Genomic DNA, 16,496 nt, shown 5'->3' with positions numbered 1-16,496 from the left:
GGAGCCTGTGTCCCTTGTGAGTCCCCTCTTGGAGAACCGTGGCCCCCAGCAGATTTTTCTCCAGGGAGAGAAAACAGTAACACCCCAGACCCCCATTCAGTGCACACTGCAGCAAGGAGAATGCCATTCTCGGGGTCTGCTGACTGGCACTAAACCCTTCCCCATGCACATAAGCAGCTGGCAACCCCAAAGCATATGGTGCAGCTTTTCATGGCTCTGAATTACCTCCTCAGCATTTAGAATCCTGGCCCAGCCTAGCAGCTTCCTTCTGGTCGTCAGAAGTGATATAGTCACAGTTTTGACAGGTGGGGGTGGGGAGAGCCATATGTTGCCTCCCCATGTATATATATAGAACAGCCACTACACACAGAGAATGGTGTAGTATTATGCAATGAGATGAAACATAGCACCAACTTGCAGACTGTGGCATTTCCCCCAGATTTGGAGATTGCAAATGGTAAGGGGCTTAGCTGGCCTTTCTCAGCCTGGAGTGAGTCCACTTAGCACAACACACCGGGCAGCTACTTCTAATGGTGGAAAGCCCAGGGTGGCCCGCAAGAGCAGGTCTCTCAGGCTGTGGGAGCCCTGCTCTGCTTCAGCTGGCTCATCTCTGAGGCACATGTTAAGTCCCCCAACCCTCCTTTCATTCACAAGCTTCATCCACATATAGGAATGCTCTTCTTCATTATTAACCAGTAATATTTGATTCTTCTCAGACAAGATTTTTTGTTATTGTTGTCATTTTCTTCTTCTTTTTTAAAACTACTGTTGACAGTTTGACATTTTACCATTATTAGAGAGCCTGTTGGTGCAGAGCATGGCCCCCTAGTATCCCTCTTCCTCCCAAGTCAGGGCTCTGCCAGCTACTCCCTTGGGGACCCAGGGCCTGTGTCACCATAAACCCAAAGTAGCCATCCTGCAAATGTCAGGGCATTTGGCTTCAGTGCTCATAAGGTATTTGGGGTTAGCAGTAGCAGAGTTCCATTCCAAATCCTATGTGCCCCTCAAATCAGTTTTTGTTTTTGTTTTCTCATGCACAGTCTGCATCAAAGGTGGAGAAAGACAGGAGGAAGGGAGCTGGGGGAACCTATGGATTAGAGTAATTTTTGGATTAAAGTTATGGTCTGGATGCTCCTTAGGCTGAGGGACAGATTCTCCCAGAAGAGCCCTCTCTATATCCAGGCTTCATTGAAAAGTTGGTGGCTTGAGGCTATATACTATTTCTGTTGGGAAGTCTTAGAAAAGTACCACTTCACCACCAGCTGCAGGGATGCTATGACATCTCCCTCCCTGGCAACTGTGTCTAGAGCACACACAGGCACAGACTCTTACACACTCATACCTACACCCAAATATGCACACCTGCACACTCATGTACACACAGCATTAAGAATCATGTTGCATATCAAACTCCTCTCTCCCCTTCAGGTTTATGGCAAGAAGGAAAAAAATTAGCTGAGATCTCAGTCACTCTCCAGTTACTTTGGGTAATTCTTAACTTGGGTTGGGGTTGGTTTTTAAACACAGGACTTCATCTGAGATGAAGCCAGTGAGGCAGGGCTGACCAGGAGGGGAGTCATTCTTGCTAAATCCTGAGAGGTAAGCTCCTCCAAGAGTTCAGCTTCTGGGATCCACCATGATTGTCAGTCAGGTCAGCCCTGTGAATACCCATTTGAATGCTGGCTGCATTCACACAAAAGGACTGCATGCGCTCAGAGAGACACATGTCTAGTGGGACTTGGAAATAAAGTGCCAGGTTCATCTCTTTTAAAGAAGGAACCATTAAAAGGCATCCAATTAGAGATGTCACCTAGGCAACGGGAAATAACTTGGAGATCTGAGCTATCCAGGGGAGGAAGTAAAGATCCCCGGGGTAGAGGCATCTGGACATAAGGACTCAGTTACAGGCAAAATAGCAGCCTACCTAGGGTCAGGGAGCCCTGGGCAACAGCACAGAGGGGCAAAGGCCCAGCTACCAAGTTTCCATCCCACCAACAGGTGCACAGCAATGATGGAATCCTGTCCCCCTGGGAGGGACGGCTCTGCCTCCAGAGAAGAGAAATACGAAACATTCCTTGGCAGTCTCCTCTGTCAATAGTGCTTCCTAGAGTCAATCCTAAGTTGCTTATGCTCCAGCCTTAGATGTTTTCTCTTCCTTTCCTATGTTTTGCTTTGGAGGGAGGCAGTTGGGCACAGCTGAGCAAATTTGTAAAGGAGCCATAAGCCTCCCAACTTCCCAGAGAAACATTAATCCTCCAAGTATGGTTGTAGCTCAGGATCCAGGACCACATGCTCATTTTCCCCCAAGTCCCCATCCCCCTACCCCAGTCTCAGTGACACTGGAGGGTATAGCACATCATTGTCCTTCCCCTTAGACCAAAAGGCTTAGGGCTGCTGCCTTCAAAAGCTGGGTCAGAGGACTGGGTGGGACATTCCACTAACCCACCCCTAAAAGATGTTTGGTTAATATCCTGCTTGAGGGCCTAAAATGAGAAGCAGGGATGGGATGGGGTCTTCACATAATTTCAGGAACAATGACATTGATAGGGATCCCTTTCCTTCATGCAGTTTCTTTCCAACCTTGGGCTAAGAAGGGTTCGATTCTGTCAGATGCCAAGGGCTCTCTAGATTGACCCACAGCTGGTAGCTCACTGCAATCTGCAACTTGCACAGGCTCTGGGAGCTGTTCCTAACTTCAGGCCCACACTCACCCATCTCAGGCTGAACTGTGGGGCTCCATCAAGGCAGCCTGACTCCAAGAAGCCCTTGCCATTTTGGCTGTGGCCAAGAAGGGTCTAGGTGCTGGGCCCTCTCAGAGACAGGTTAAGAAGCCACTGTGGTGCACCTGCTTGCTAATGCTGGGTGACAGATTCCTTCATTCTGTGAGTGAAGCCGGAGGCCCAGGCCTGGTGAAGGAGTCCTAAGGCTCAGGGAGTCTCAACCCTCTCAGCCTGTGGAAAAAGTCAGACAGCCCTGGGACAGGTGTACCTGCACACACATCAGCCTTACAAAGAGCTATTAGCCCTTCTCTACAAGGAAAAATCAGTCTGGGCTGCTCTAAGAAGAAAGATGGTTCGTGTTTGATTCTCTAGAGGTCTGCTAGGACCTGGGAAGCCCCTCTCTGCCTTGGCGGAGCTTTATGTACCATGTGCGTGTGTTTGTTTTACACAGAAGCCAGCACCCAAAACCAAGCCGCGTCCTGAGCAGCGGCTGACCTGGGGGCCTCTGTCCCTCAAGCCTTCTAGCAGAGTCCTCTTCCTGCAGGCTCTGGGGTGAGGAGTGGCTGAGCCTTCATGGGGAACGGAGGCAGAAGACAGTCCACGGAGGCCACCGAGGAGCTGTGGGCCATGCAGTTTCATCTTACTGTAATCTTTTACACTCTCAAAAATAAAAAGCACAATTCTACATCACCGCCTGGAAAGCACATCCAGACTGCAGCTGAGGGCACTTCTGCGGGACTCTGTTTGCTACAGCAGTAGAATAACCCTGGCCTTGGTGACTCCTAAAGCTCCTCCTATGGGGTGGGAGGGACTAATGAAGCCATTCCTGACTCCCAGCAGGCTCAGCAGCAGGGGACTTGGAGCCTGGACTCCTGGAGGAGCTCTGTCACCCTCAGGCACCCCAGGGTGTGACATCACTCTGGGATATCTTCCATGCAACGCTGAGCAAAGCCAGCCTCATCGCGTGCATTGAGAAGCCATGAGGGGTCTGCACTCGCCTGGCCCCCTCCCTTTCCTCCCAGAGGAAGCTGCCCCTGCTTTACAACTCATTTTCTATGCTACTCGGTCTCTCAGGAGGGGGGTGGAGCATGCAGGGCTTCTTCAACAACACGTTTCTTTTTCTGAGCGGCACTTCAAGAGAGGACTTGAAGGGTGTTTAAATTAACGATGAATAAAATGCAGCCTGCCACCCCTGTGAGCTGTTTGCTTTCTGCCTGTCAGAGCCGCCTGCCTCCCCATCTTCCTGTTCACACCTCCTCTCTGGAGGTCCCTGGAGATATGTGGCAACCCCACAGGGGAATTACTCTGCAAAACAGTGACTCCATTTGAGCCTGTGCATCAACCAGGCCAGAGTGGCCCGAGCCTGGGGGAGGGACCGTGGCCCTGCTCTTCAGCCCAACTGGCCACTGCACACTTGCCCTTGATTCTCCAAATGAAGCTTCGAAAGAGGCCAGGCCCAACTCTGGAGATTCTGGAGATTTCGATATCATGGGAAAGCACTGGGAACTTTTACAGAAGTTGCCCGGGTAATTCTAATGGGCAGCCAGGGTCTTGAACCTGCACCATAACACTCACATTATAGGGAGGTGGGCAGGGTGCCCGCTGAGAAACCAGGAGGCCTGGCATCACCACTCAGCTCCTCCATTTCCCCATCTCTGATATGAGTTAATGATACCCTCCCCTGACCTCCCAGAAGTCAGCAGAGCTGGGGACTCTGAAAAGTGTAATTTGTTGCACCATTGCAAGGTGTCACCATAATGAAAGGCATTTCATGAGGATAACGGGACCAGGTAGCCCCTCTTCCTTCCTCAGGGGAAACTGCTCCTTCCGGGTGATTGCTCCTCCCAGGTGCTTTTGTGAACTTCCTTTCAGTAGCACCTTAGTCACCGCCATAATTGTGCCAAGTCTGCAAAGGCTTCTTTCCGCCTCCACATCCCCCTCCCGCACCATCCTTTTCCTTCCAGGTGTCCTAGAGACAGTATTGGGTCACACATATTGAGGGCTCCTCCCATTACAATCTATGAACTCAATCTCCAGTCCTCTAGGCTCCCCACTCTGCTGGCCAAAGCCACCAAATATACTTCCTCTGTCTAGAGCAGGGGCCTTCCTGATATCATGTGATGGAATGGAACAAGAAGTTTCATAAAACTACACTGTACAGTATACGGTATCATTTTCCATTTGAGTTTTTGTTTTGTTTTAGTGCTAGACAAAGCTACTAAGTTGATTTCATGATCCACCTATGAACCTCATCCAGTAGTTGAAAGAACACTTTGCCAACAGAGTTTTTGGAGAGAGGGCTTCCAATTGCCCCGCTTCCAGCCAAGACCTAAGAGCTAGGCTCCGACAGTGAAGGGCGTTGGGTCCAGCTCACCCAGCAGCTCTCCTCCCTGTTGGGGTCTCCACTATGGCCCAAGTATGTGATGGGTGCATGAAGGTGTCAGAGGGTCCTCACCTTCCTTTCCATTCTAATGCCTGTGATTCCTATGACATTTCAACATCCACTGGGCAACTGGGAAATATCTGGATGCCAACCCTCTCCCTTCTATAATCAGTTACCTTCCTGTTTTCTGCATAGGGAGATAAGAAAAGGGAACTGCTGGACACAGTGGCACATACCTGCATCCCCAGTGGCTTGGGAGCCTGAGACAAGAGGATCACAAATTCAAAGACAGCCTCAGCAAAAGTGAGGCACTAAGCAACTCAGTGAGACCCTGTCTCTAAATAAAATACAAAATAGGGCTGGAGATGTGGCTCAGTGGTCGAGTGCCCCTGAGTTCAATCCCTGGTACCAAAAACGAAAAAGAAAAGGGAACTTATATTTACCAAGGCAGGTCTTTGAACAAGAAACTTGCCTATTTATTTCATTATAAAATAGATAAATAAATACTCAGCCCTAGGAAATTGATACTTTTCCTCTATTTTTTCCTGGATCAGAGATGTTAAGTAACTTGTCCAGTTTGGGGCCAGGCAGCACTGAGTTAGGGGTCAGAAAGACAAAGGTGGGAAGGACAGTACTATTCCTGCATTCCAGGTTCATGGTACCCTACAAGAGACAGAGTGCTGTGTACCATGGGGAGGACTCCATGGCCATGGGCCAGCCTGAGCTGCTGGGGCACAGCAAGGAGACACAGCCACACTAAGCCTGCAGGCAGGAAAGGTTCTGGGAAGCAGGCTGCCCAAGCTGAGCCTGAGAGGAAGCCACAGGGAGCTTGCTCATGAGAAGCAAGAGGGTTGCATGCAGAAGGAGTAGTGTGTGAAGACCAGAGAGGGGGCTGGTTTTGGAAATGTGTAGGACTGGACCTGCAGAATAAGGAGGTGACAAGGACCACACTATGAAGGGCCTTGTAAATCAAAGTATTTTTGCTTAATATTGAGGATATTGAGAAGATGGTACAAGGTTTTGAAGGATGTTTCTGCTATAGAAGAATGGCTGGGGCCACGGGGCTGGAAAATAAGGGAATGGCAGGGTGGGCGAGGGCAGTGAGAATGGGGACATGTGGACAAGTTTGAGAGACACCTAAAAGAGCAGGTCAACGGATCAATACTTTGCCTGGATGTGGGCAAAAGACTGAGAATCAAGATGACTGCAAGTTTCAAACTAAGCAACTGCGTGGTCAGTGGGGCTGCCACAGCCCGAGAACCCAGGAGGAAGAATAGGCTTAGACAGGAGAGACAAGGAGCACAAGGAGAGAGAGGTTGGGTTTAATGGGCCTGTGAGGTATTCCAGAGGAGGTTTCCATTAAGCAATTGGCCATAGGAGTCTAGAGCTGAGAGCAATGATCTAGGTTGGACAAACATTCCAGAAGTTCTCAGCTTCAAGATGGTGAATGAAATCACTCAGACTGTGAGTAGAAAGAGACAAAAAGAGGATCATAACCAACACTTCAATGACATGCAGAAGAATAGGCAAAACAAACTAAGGAAGAAAGGTCAGAGATGTAGGAGCAAAGTCAAGTGTATGGATGCCACAGAGCCCAGGGAAAGTAGGGTTTTGAGAAGGAATAAATGCCAAGTACCACTGAAAGATTTAGTAAAACAAGCTGAAAAATGCCTCCTGGGCTTAGTGGTGAGGAGGATCTCAGTGGCCTCAGCAAGAGCAGGTGCAGGTGCCTGTGAGCTCCTTTGGAGTGGGGCCGCCATGTCTAATTTTCATGGGTCACACGTTAGAATACAGATGGGTGGTGTTAACGGATTCTAAACAATACTGTCTTCAAGTTCATTTTTCTAAGAGTCCAAGCATAATCTATCCAGTATGGAGGCTCCATAACATCAGCTCCCAGCCTCTCCTACCTAATTCCCCCACCATACTCGGTGTTTCCGGTTTCCATGGTCCAAGATGATTCACTATCAACATCCACATTTCCAAGAAAGGAAAGGGAAAGGGAAAAGGGTGAGCTCATCCCTTCCTTTCAAGGGCCTGGCACTGAAATTATACACATCACTTTTTCTCCATTGTCATTGGCCAGAACTTTCCCATATGACCTAATATAGTTGCAAAGAGATCTGGAAAAATGTAGTTTTTCTTCAAGGTAGCCATGAACAAAGTAAAATTAGTACTCCCAAGAAGGGTGGGAATCAGCTCATGTTCAGGCCACTGAAGGGACAACAGGTAGCATAGTGGTACCTCAGAGGACCCATAGTTGCCTGATGCTGATACAGTGATTCAGACCCTGGCTGGAAACAAGAAACGAGTCCCTCCCTCTTCCTTGACTTTCACTTGCAAACTTATTTGGAAGGAAACTGGCAAGAAATTATGGGAAGTAGAGTTGCAGACTTCTAGCCTGAACAGTACAGAGCAGAGCTCAGAGACAGTAGGTATAATAGCACCAACATCCTGCTAGGGCAACTTAGCCACCATCAAGTTCACAGAAAGTGTTTTCTTACTGTAAGAACTGTAGTCTGGGCAAAGAAAGTTACATTGCTAGTCCTTTGTTTGGTTGGCTGGTTTGGGGTTTTGTTTTTTGAGACAAATCCTGGGGTCAAGTTATTCTCTTGCCTCAAGTCTCCCAAGTAGCTGGGACTACAGTGTGCCATCATGCCCATTTGGGGGCATTTTTGAGAGTTTCTACTCTATTTTGAGGGAAATGTTCACAGATGTGATGTTCACAGAATCACTAAAGAAAATCTTAACCAGGAAACACCAGACGCCCCCTGGCTCTGCCTCTCCAACTGACCACAAGCAATTATTTTTCCATATAAGCAAAATGAGTCTGACCTTTGGGCTCTGTCACTCTGAGGTTCTGAAGAGAAAGGAAGGAGGGAGGGGGGCAAATGTAAGAGTCCCACAGGGATTTCCACCAAGAACCACATTTAGCAAGCATCTGCCAACTTCGTAACCCAGTTTGGCAGGTGAACTGTATAGAGCAGGATGGAGCCACCTGGATGCAGGATGGAAGGAAATGTCCTCCATTGAGGGTGGGCCATCTTCCTGCTGAAGATGCATCTTCAACACACATCCCCTGCTCCATGAGGTTTTGCAAGCCCAGTTCTTGTTTTCATTAGTTTCTGTTTCCTGGGAGACAAGTAAAGTTCTCTTCCCTAGAGTTGTGCTGCCTACTAAAGTAGACACTAGCTACCCACAGTTATTTACATTTAAATGAATTTAAATTATTTTGCAACTCTTTGGTTGCACTAACAACATTTAAAGTGCTCAATAGCCATCTGTGGCTAACAGCCACCATACTGGACAGCACAAACATAGAATATTTCTATCCTTACAGAAAGGTCTATGATGGAGTGCTGGTCTAGAGAAAGTTCTTAAATCAGAAAGCTTGAACTCCAGGGCAGCCTTAGGGTGGGGAGTAGGGTGGAATTGAAGAGGAAGCCCTTTCTCAGCCATTATGCCCTACAGTGGTCTCCACCTCCAAATAGCCTCTTCTCTTTTGTTCCCTATGGAAAGTCCCCCAGATACTGTTCATCGTGAAGCCCCCATTCCCCCTCCCCCCATATCAATTTCTTACCCTGGGACTTTACATCAGTGTAGATAACATCCATGCTCTGTAGGCATCTTTGGATAAAAGGGTAGCCCTTCCCACCACAGCTGCCCCAGAACTTGGGGTTTTAGATACATTTCTTTGCGACACATGTACTTGCACATATGAGTGTTGGTTCAAATACATGTATACACACACACACACACTCACACATGATCATATTAAAAGCCTAGTTCCAGGGGCTGGGGTTGTAGCTCTGGTAGAGCACTTGCCTAGCACAGATGAGGCCCTGGTTTAATCCTCAGTACCACATAAAAGCAAATAAATTTAAAAAAAAAAAAAAAAGCCTAGTTCTGGGAATTGTAGTAGGATACAAAATCAAAACTTCAGGGGCTGCTCCCTTTGGTTCAGACATTCATTGTGCAATGCAGTGGCAGAGGGGACAAACAACGGAGCATTTGTTTGACTCAGCAGATGGAGGTAATGAAGGGTCAGCAAGGTGAAGTTCACAGGGCAGCACCAGCCAGTGCAAGCAGGGGCCTCTTCCCAGAGAATTCCAAGGTCTGATGCAGGTGCCTTCAGTCTGCAACCTTGCCAACTCCCTGGTGAATAGGGAGGGGAAATCTCTGTCCTCCATCTTTGGCGGGGAATGTGTTTCTAGGACCTGTGAGCATCCTTTCCAAAGCCCATGAGGACCCCTGAAGGTCCTTGTACAAATACATTTCAGTTCTGCCTGCCAGAACCTGTCACATAAATAAATGCACTTCCCACAGGGAGATGAGTAAAACGGGGTTATGTTAAACCATCCCCTAAAGAAGACATGTGAAAAAACCGTGTCAACTACTGGAAGTCATAAAATTAGAAATGAGGAGGGTTACAGTTCGTATGTTTCTTTTTGCGGGGGTTGTTTGTTTACTTGGTTATCAGAAACTTTTCTCCACAATGATTTAAACTAGAAATCCTTGAGGAGGGAGATACTGTGGTTTTCAGTTATACTACATTGCAAATAACTGATAACAGAATCCTTGCAGAGAACTATTTATCACATGACCAAAAATTAGTAAGGTTGGGCGTGGCAATGCACGCCTATAATGCCAGTGACTCCGGAGGCTGAAACAGGAGGATCACAAGCTCACCTGGACACCACTTCTGAGAGACCAGGCCTACAGCCAGGGTGGGGAACAGGCTTTGGAACCAGGGTTCTGAGAAAGTCACACCAAGGATCCATCTCCAGAAGCACATCTACATTCCAGGTCCCCAAACTCCTGCACCTCCTGGCACCCTAGAGCTGTTCCTTCCGATGGTGACATCAGCTTGAAGCCAGGCCTTGAGACAGAGTGTGTGGGCAGCCCCTCTTCTCTCTCCTCCTCTGAGGCCTGCTCACACAAATGACACCTGGTCTCAGCTTCTATGCTCTGGAATAAACAGAGTGGATATTGTCTGCAACCCCTCAGAGAGACCAGTCTGGGGGACAAGGGAGTGGAGAAGGGCCATGGTAGACAGGGCCAGCTGGTAGTGGCTGTAGTGAGTGGACAAACGAGGCAAGGCACTGAAGACAGCAGGAAACAGTTTTATTTGGCTGCAGCCAGGTTCAGAGGGCACAGCTTTTGCTGTAATCAATCAATCCCCTGAACCCCGAGTTCAGGGAGTTTCAGAATTTTATACCCAGCATGTAAGGGGAGGGACTCAGAAGCTCACAGTCTGCAGAAGTTCACATAAAAGCAGCTTTTTCTTTCATTGTTCTGGGCAAGTTAACTCTTCAAGGACAACACCTGAGAAGGGGGGAGCTTCTTCTCCCCTTTCTATCTTCCCCCTGCCAGCTGTTACCATGGAGCCCATTTGTAACTTATCTTAAAAATGTAGATATCTCTGGGAAGCCCAGCTCAAGGCCAGAGGCCTTGTTTGCACATTTCTACAAAGTACTATACTGGATATGTTTGTGAAAAACTAGGGGGTGTCCAGCACCTGGAGTGCTGGTATCTTCCCGGCCAGTGGCCAAGTAAAAAGGGTGACACGAAAATAGGAAGTTTATCTACAATGGACTCTTTTGCAGAGACTCTTTTGCTGACAGTCCTAAAATCAGCCATGGTGAAGAGGGCTTTTCTGTGGAGAAAGGGGGTGCCACTTCAGCCTGGAACCCAGCACAATGTTCTAGGACAGGGCTGCTGAGAGTTCCACTATACCTATCCTAGGATTCCTCTCACAGCAAGCGGGGGATGGGCACTTGAGTGACACAGGCCTTGGGGAAGCCAACTTTTTGGTCCCTGCCACTGACCCCAAGTCATGGCTGAACCTGCTTCACTTTAATCCTGTAGTCACATGTGTCCTGAGTCAATGCCTCTGGGTAAATGACATCACAGAAATCAACTTTTTGGTGTCTATTTGGTACTCAGTTGACCTTTAGAGTATAGTAGGCATTTTCATTCACACTGACCTAGATGAAGGTCCCACTGGGCAAATTCTTAACCTGCCTAAATAGAAATGTTGAAATAGAAAAACAACAGGCTGCATTGGTACGAGTCTTAACTGAAGTGATGTTTATAAAGTGCCAGACAATATTTAACTCAGACATACCAAGTATCACCTCCCTTCTTCCCTTCTCTCATCAGCCCACAATTTAGCTTTGCCCAGCCCAACCTGACTCCCCAGCATCCTTCATCCATGCATCTGTCCACCCACCCATCCATCCATTCATCCATCCATCCATCCACTCATCCATTCATCCATCTACCCATTTGTATATTTTTATTGCATCATTTATTGAGCACAAACCGCTGCAATTTGTCCACAGACGTAGATATGGGACAATATAATCTAGAAGCAAAAAGTAAATATCCAAACCTGGATATAAATAACTTGGCAGGAAGTGAAAATTGTCATAAGAGATGTGCAGAGGCTGCATTGGGAGACTTCAAGTTCCAATCAAAGGCAAGTGCCAGGATTTCATTTTATTTGAGAAATCCTTTCTCTTTCTAATGAAGACCACCAGGACATTTTTTTTCCTTTTTACACAGGAAGATGCCTCCAATTCTAATTATCGTAATCTGGGCAATGGCTTCGTCTTGTTTCTCATTTTACTGTATTCAGCACTAAGTTGCTCTGCTGAGGGCAATGTACACAGCCCAGATTTCTTCCAAGATTTTAATTGGACCTTCCACGAGGGATTTTGAAACCCACAAAATGATCTAAATGAGATGATGGGTCCATTAGAGATGCCCTTTTTAGGGCCTGACATTCCCTGCATGACAGTGAGCAGGTCGGCCCTAGGGTAAGGGCCGTGCAGTGTCAGCAGTAACTTCTACCCCTTATGATCTCTCCCTGTCTCCTGAGTCCTGCCCTTACTTGAGGTCAACTCCGGGAAAAAATGTCTCCCACGAATGTTCTGGATTACAAGCATAGTTCACAGTTGATGCAGGAGAAAAAGAAACCGCACACATTCCATTGGCACAGGGAAAACAAGGGCCCACTGACATGCAGAGTGAAACCTTCCCCCTGCCCCAACCTCCACAACTACCACGCACCCCCTACTGGGAGAATTTTTTGTGTGTGTGGGGTGCTCGGTTTTGAACCCAAGGTAGGCAAGCACTCCACTGCTGAGCTATACCAGAAGTGGAGCTGGCCTCAGAAACCCTAAGAATCCCATTACTGCAATCAGCTCACTTTTGCTTCATTTCCACCTTTCCCAGCATCTCTAGCTCTCCTCCCTCTGTGTGTTGACCTCATTCTTATTTCCTGCTGATGGTTTCCTTGGGGTGGCTACATGATATGTGGAGTGTGGGGACATGCCTATAAACAGTCCCAGAAACATCCAAGTCAAACCAGGGTGGAGGAAGAAGAGCATCTCCCTCCCGAATGTACATATAAACTCTGATGTCACAGCTTGGACCACTGGCCACCTCTGTGGCCAGTACAACGGACCCTGTGACTAGCAGCCCCTTCAGAACTGCCAAGTATCCCAAATCACATAGAAGAATTGCTCACGGGCCTCCCTACCCCTGAGCCTCAGAGGAAAGGCTGGCTTTGAGGCCTGTGCAAGCCAGTTAAGGACAAATAGGGGTCTCTGTCATATAAAGAGGAACAAGAGACAGACGTGGAATGAGTTCAAGCAGGTCTGAGCCAGAGTATCATTAAGAGAACGCTGTCTATTGAGAAAAATCTCAAGTGGTAATGGCCTCAAAAAGCTGCTGGAGATGACGGTGGGGCCTCTGTCAGCAAAATTCTAGGAAGGAAGGAATTTGGCCAGTGACTTCCTGGGTAAGTCCTGAACTGCATTTCTCCCCTGCAGCGGCTGTCATTGAAGTGTCATTGAAACACAGATTCTTTTCTAAAGGGAGGACCAACCGTACTTATAGCACTGCTCTTTGGAAATATGACACAACTCTTTGAAAAAAGAAGCCACTTTTCTTCCAGCTCATTTATTTTCCAGCTTGTCAGTTCTCACACCAAGGAAAAATGGAGTGAGTGGGGGAGAGAAAAGGACCCTGTTAATAAGGATTATGGTCTTCCAAAGAAAGTCTATAAACTAGGTGCACGCTCAGTAATTACCACTTAGATCCCAGGCTGAAAATCATTATTTCCAATGAAGTTAATCAACCCCAAGAGCAGGGGAGGAGAGAAACCGTTTCTGAACACATAAAAATTTATTATCCTTTTCTATTTTACTTAATGACCCTGTGATCAGGCTCTGTGTGGAAATTGGTGGAAGGTGGCTCCTTTAGCAGAAGGACGGGCCCGAGGATTAGGAGCTTTCTTCCTCCCTCTTCCCTTCTTTCTACACTGAGGACAAAAGCCAGAGGCACTACATCCTCAGTTCTTTTTACTTTTTAATTTGAGACAGGCTTTTGCAAAGTTGCCACGGGTCTCTCTAGGTTACTGAGGCTGTCCTCAAACTTGCAATCCCCCTGCCTCAGCCTCCTGAGTTGCTGGGATTACAGTGCCACCGCACTCAACTAAGCTGCTACATTTTTTTTTTTTTTTTTGTAAGGAAAGAAGGAAATAGAGAGGAGAAGGAGGCTGTGTTAGGTAGGAGTTCAGGGACACCAAGATGGCGGAGGCAGAGTATAAGAAGGATATAGCAGGAGGATGAAACAGGGAGACAAGTTGTGTCCCCTCAGCCCACTCTGCTCTACCTTGCAGATTGCTACTTCCACCTCTGTTATGCTCGAATTCGGGACCCCCAAAAGACCACCAGAGACCGAGATCACAAAGAGGTATTTATTGTGAGCTAGCTCGGTCCTCCGTGCGCACACAGCAACTGGTGACGCTGAGAGGCCCCGAGCCCAGAGTTTGCAGCAGTTTTATACATTCTTTGGAGAAGGTAGGGACCCCCACATACATCATAGCATCTCTTAGCAAATCATCACACACCGCGGGAAAATCATAAAACAACTCTAAAACATTCACTGGCGGGAACAAATTGGGTAGGGGTGATTGGTTACTACAAGAGGGGGATTCATTTGAACTGATTGGTTTAAGCCAAGAGGGGTGTTCGTGCTGAACTACATGGTTTCCCGACACCATAAACTACTGGGAGGGTCATCTGGCATCCCAGGTATTTCCCTGTCTCATGCTGATTGGTGGCTGCTAGGGGATTGCTATGGGTCCCCACCTGGCCTGACTGAGTCAGGGACACCTGGCACAGCAGATCTCTCCTATTATTTGTAGATAAACAACTTAGCAGGGTGGGAATGTGCCTAGGAGTGCTCTGTGGGTCTTTCCAAGGACAAAGGTCATGTCCCTTCCTTGGACAGGCTTTGCTCTGAGGTAGAGGCTGGTTTTTCACCTCCACCTTCAAAAAAATCCATACTTTGCCTGTTACTTGTGTGAACTGCTCAATTCTTGGTTTGGGACTCCCTGGCAGTAACAACGGCTCAACAGTAACAAGTTTATTTGGGACAAACCTGTGAAAAACCAGCCTCTATCTCAGAGCAAAGCTGTCCAAGGAAGGGACATGGCCTTTGTCCTTGGAAAAACCCACAGAGCACTCCTAGGCACATTCCCACCCTGCTAAGTTGTTTATCTACAGGAGAGATCTGCTGCGCCAGGTGTCCCTGACTCAGTCAGGCTAGGTGGGGATCCATAGCAGCCCCCTAGCAGCCACCAATCAGCATGAGACAGGGAAATACCTGGGATGCCAGATGACCCTCCCAGTAGTTTATGGTAGTTGATAAACCTGTTGGGAAACCATGTAGTTCAGCACGTACACCCCTCTTGGCTTAAACCAATCAGTTCAAACGAATACCCCTTTTGTACTGACCAATCACCCCTACCTAACTTGTTCCCGCCAGTGAATGTGCTAATCATGTTTTAGAGTTGTTGTTTGATTTTCCCTCGGCGTGAGGTGATTTGTTATGCTGTATGTGAAGTCCCTGCCCTTTTCAAAGAATGTATATAAGCTCTGCTCAAGCTGTTCTCGGGGCTCTTTGCTCTTTACCTCTCCGAGGTAGGCTTGGAGCCCCAGCATGCTGGACCCCCAGTAAACCCTTTGCTGTTGCATGAGACAGTCGCCTGACCTTTACACCTGCAGGGAGGTGCCCAGAGGAGCCTGAGACCATCCTCCACTTACAGTTTGAGGTAGATATAGAGGATTAAGGAAGGGGAATTAGGACCTTGCTAGGGGCTTTTCAGGGAAGGGTCTGGGTGGTGTCACCTGCATAAGGAACTAGGTGTTTTTAGTCCCAGATAACCATTTCCTTTCTTATGATGCATTTGGGGTTTCTTTGCCTGATGGTGGAGTATTGTCTGGGGTTTAGGTCAGGTTGAGTCAGAATGACCTTGAGGTGACTCTTGTTCTAAAATGGAGGATATGCTTCAAAATGGCGTTGCCTATGTCAAGTTTTACCTAACATTTTAAAAACTATTTTATTGAGCTATAATTTATATACCACATAGTTTTCCCATTTAAAGCATACACTTCAGTGATTTCCAGTGTATTTAGAGAGTTTTATATAATTTTAGTACATTTCTATCATGCCCCAAGGAAACCTGTACCCCACAGCAGTCACTCCACATTTCCTTATTCCTTCTCCCCAGATCTAGGTGTGGGTTTGGGGTTTTTCTTTTTTGCCATGCTGGGGATGGGACCCAGGGCCTCAGGAGTGTTAGGCAAATAAATGCTATACTGATGAAACTATAGGGACCCTGTTAAGGCAAATGACACACACGTGTCTCACGGCTCGGCCTCCAGTGCCGCTGGGATTACACACTAGAATTACAGGTGTGCTCCATCACACCTGGCAAATATCTTTTTTAAGTTTTTTTTTTTTGCTAGTGCTGGGCATTGAACCCAGGGCCTTGTGCATGCGAGGCAAATACCCTACCAACTAAGCTACATTCCCAGCTGGTATGGCTCATTTTTAGGGAACAGAAAATGGCTGCTGGCGGAAGCAAGCTTCTGAGTTATGTAGGCCTCCTTTAGGGTGGGACAGGAATATGAATAGGGAATTCCTGGGGCTTAATCTATTGGCTTCGGGTGACCCATTAGGATAAAGGGTCAAGTGCGCTCTGGTTGAGGCCTGGGATTTTAAATGACAAAAGCTTAGGGGAAATGTCCTTGGACTTGATGAAAAACAAGACCCTTCAGAATTAAGGGAAGAACACCTCTCAGGGGAAATTTGACAGCTAAGCCAGCTCTCAGTCTTACAGGTTTAGCGGCCATACTAGAAAATTAGAAGTTAAAAGGTGAATTGCCCTTCACGGAGATGGGAGTGGGAAAACAGGCCGGGAGACAGGAAGCTGGGCAAGAGAGTTCAGCTTCTGAGACCATGTGGTCAGCAGAAATGTCAGCTAACGGCAGACAGAGCAGGGTTTGCTCTACCCCCAAAATGATATTAGAAACTTT

The 16,496-nt window shown here is 47.6% G+C and overlaps 1 non-coding gene across 1 annotated transcript; it reads right to left on the bottom strand.

Moving 5' to 3' along the window:
• Positions 1-15,920: 15,920 nt before the first annotated feature.
• On the bottom strand, positions 15,921-15,996 carry Trnaa-cgc (transfer RNA alanine (anticodon CGC)). Its single transcript has one exon. It is a non-coding gene; the product is annotated as a tRNA-Ala (tRNA).
• Positions 15,997-16,496: the final 500 nt, after the last annotated feature.

Source organism: Marmota flaviventris, chromosome 14, assembly GCF_047511675.1.
Source record: "Marmota flaviventris isolate mMarFla1 chromosome 14, mMarFla1.hap1, whole genome shotgun sequence".
Taxonomy (NCBI): Eukaryota; Metazoa; Chordata; class Mammalia; order Rodentia; family Sciuridae; genus Marmota; species Marmota flaviventris.
Note: the sequence above shows the minus strand (reverse complement) of the source record. Positions and strands in the feature narration are given on the sequence as shown.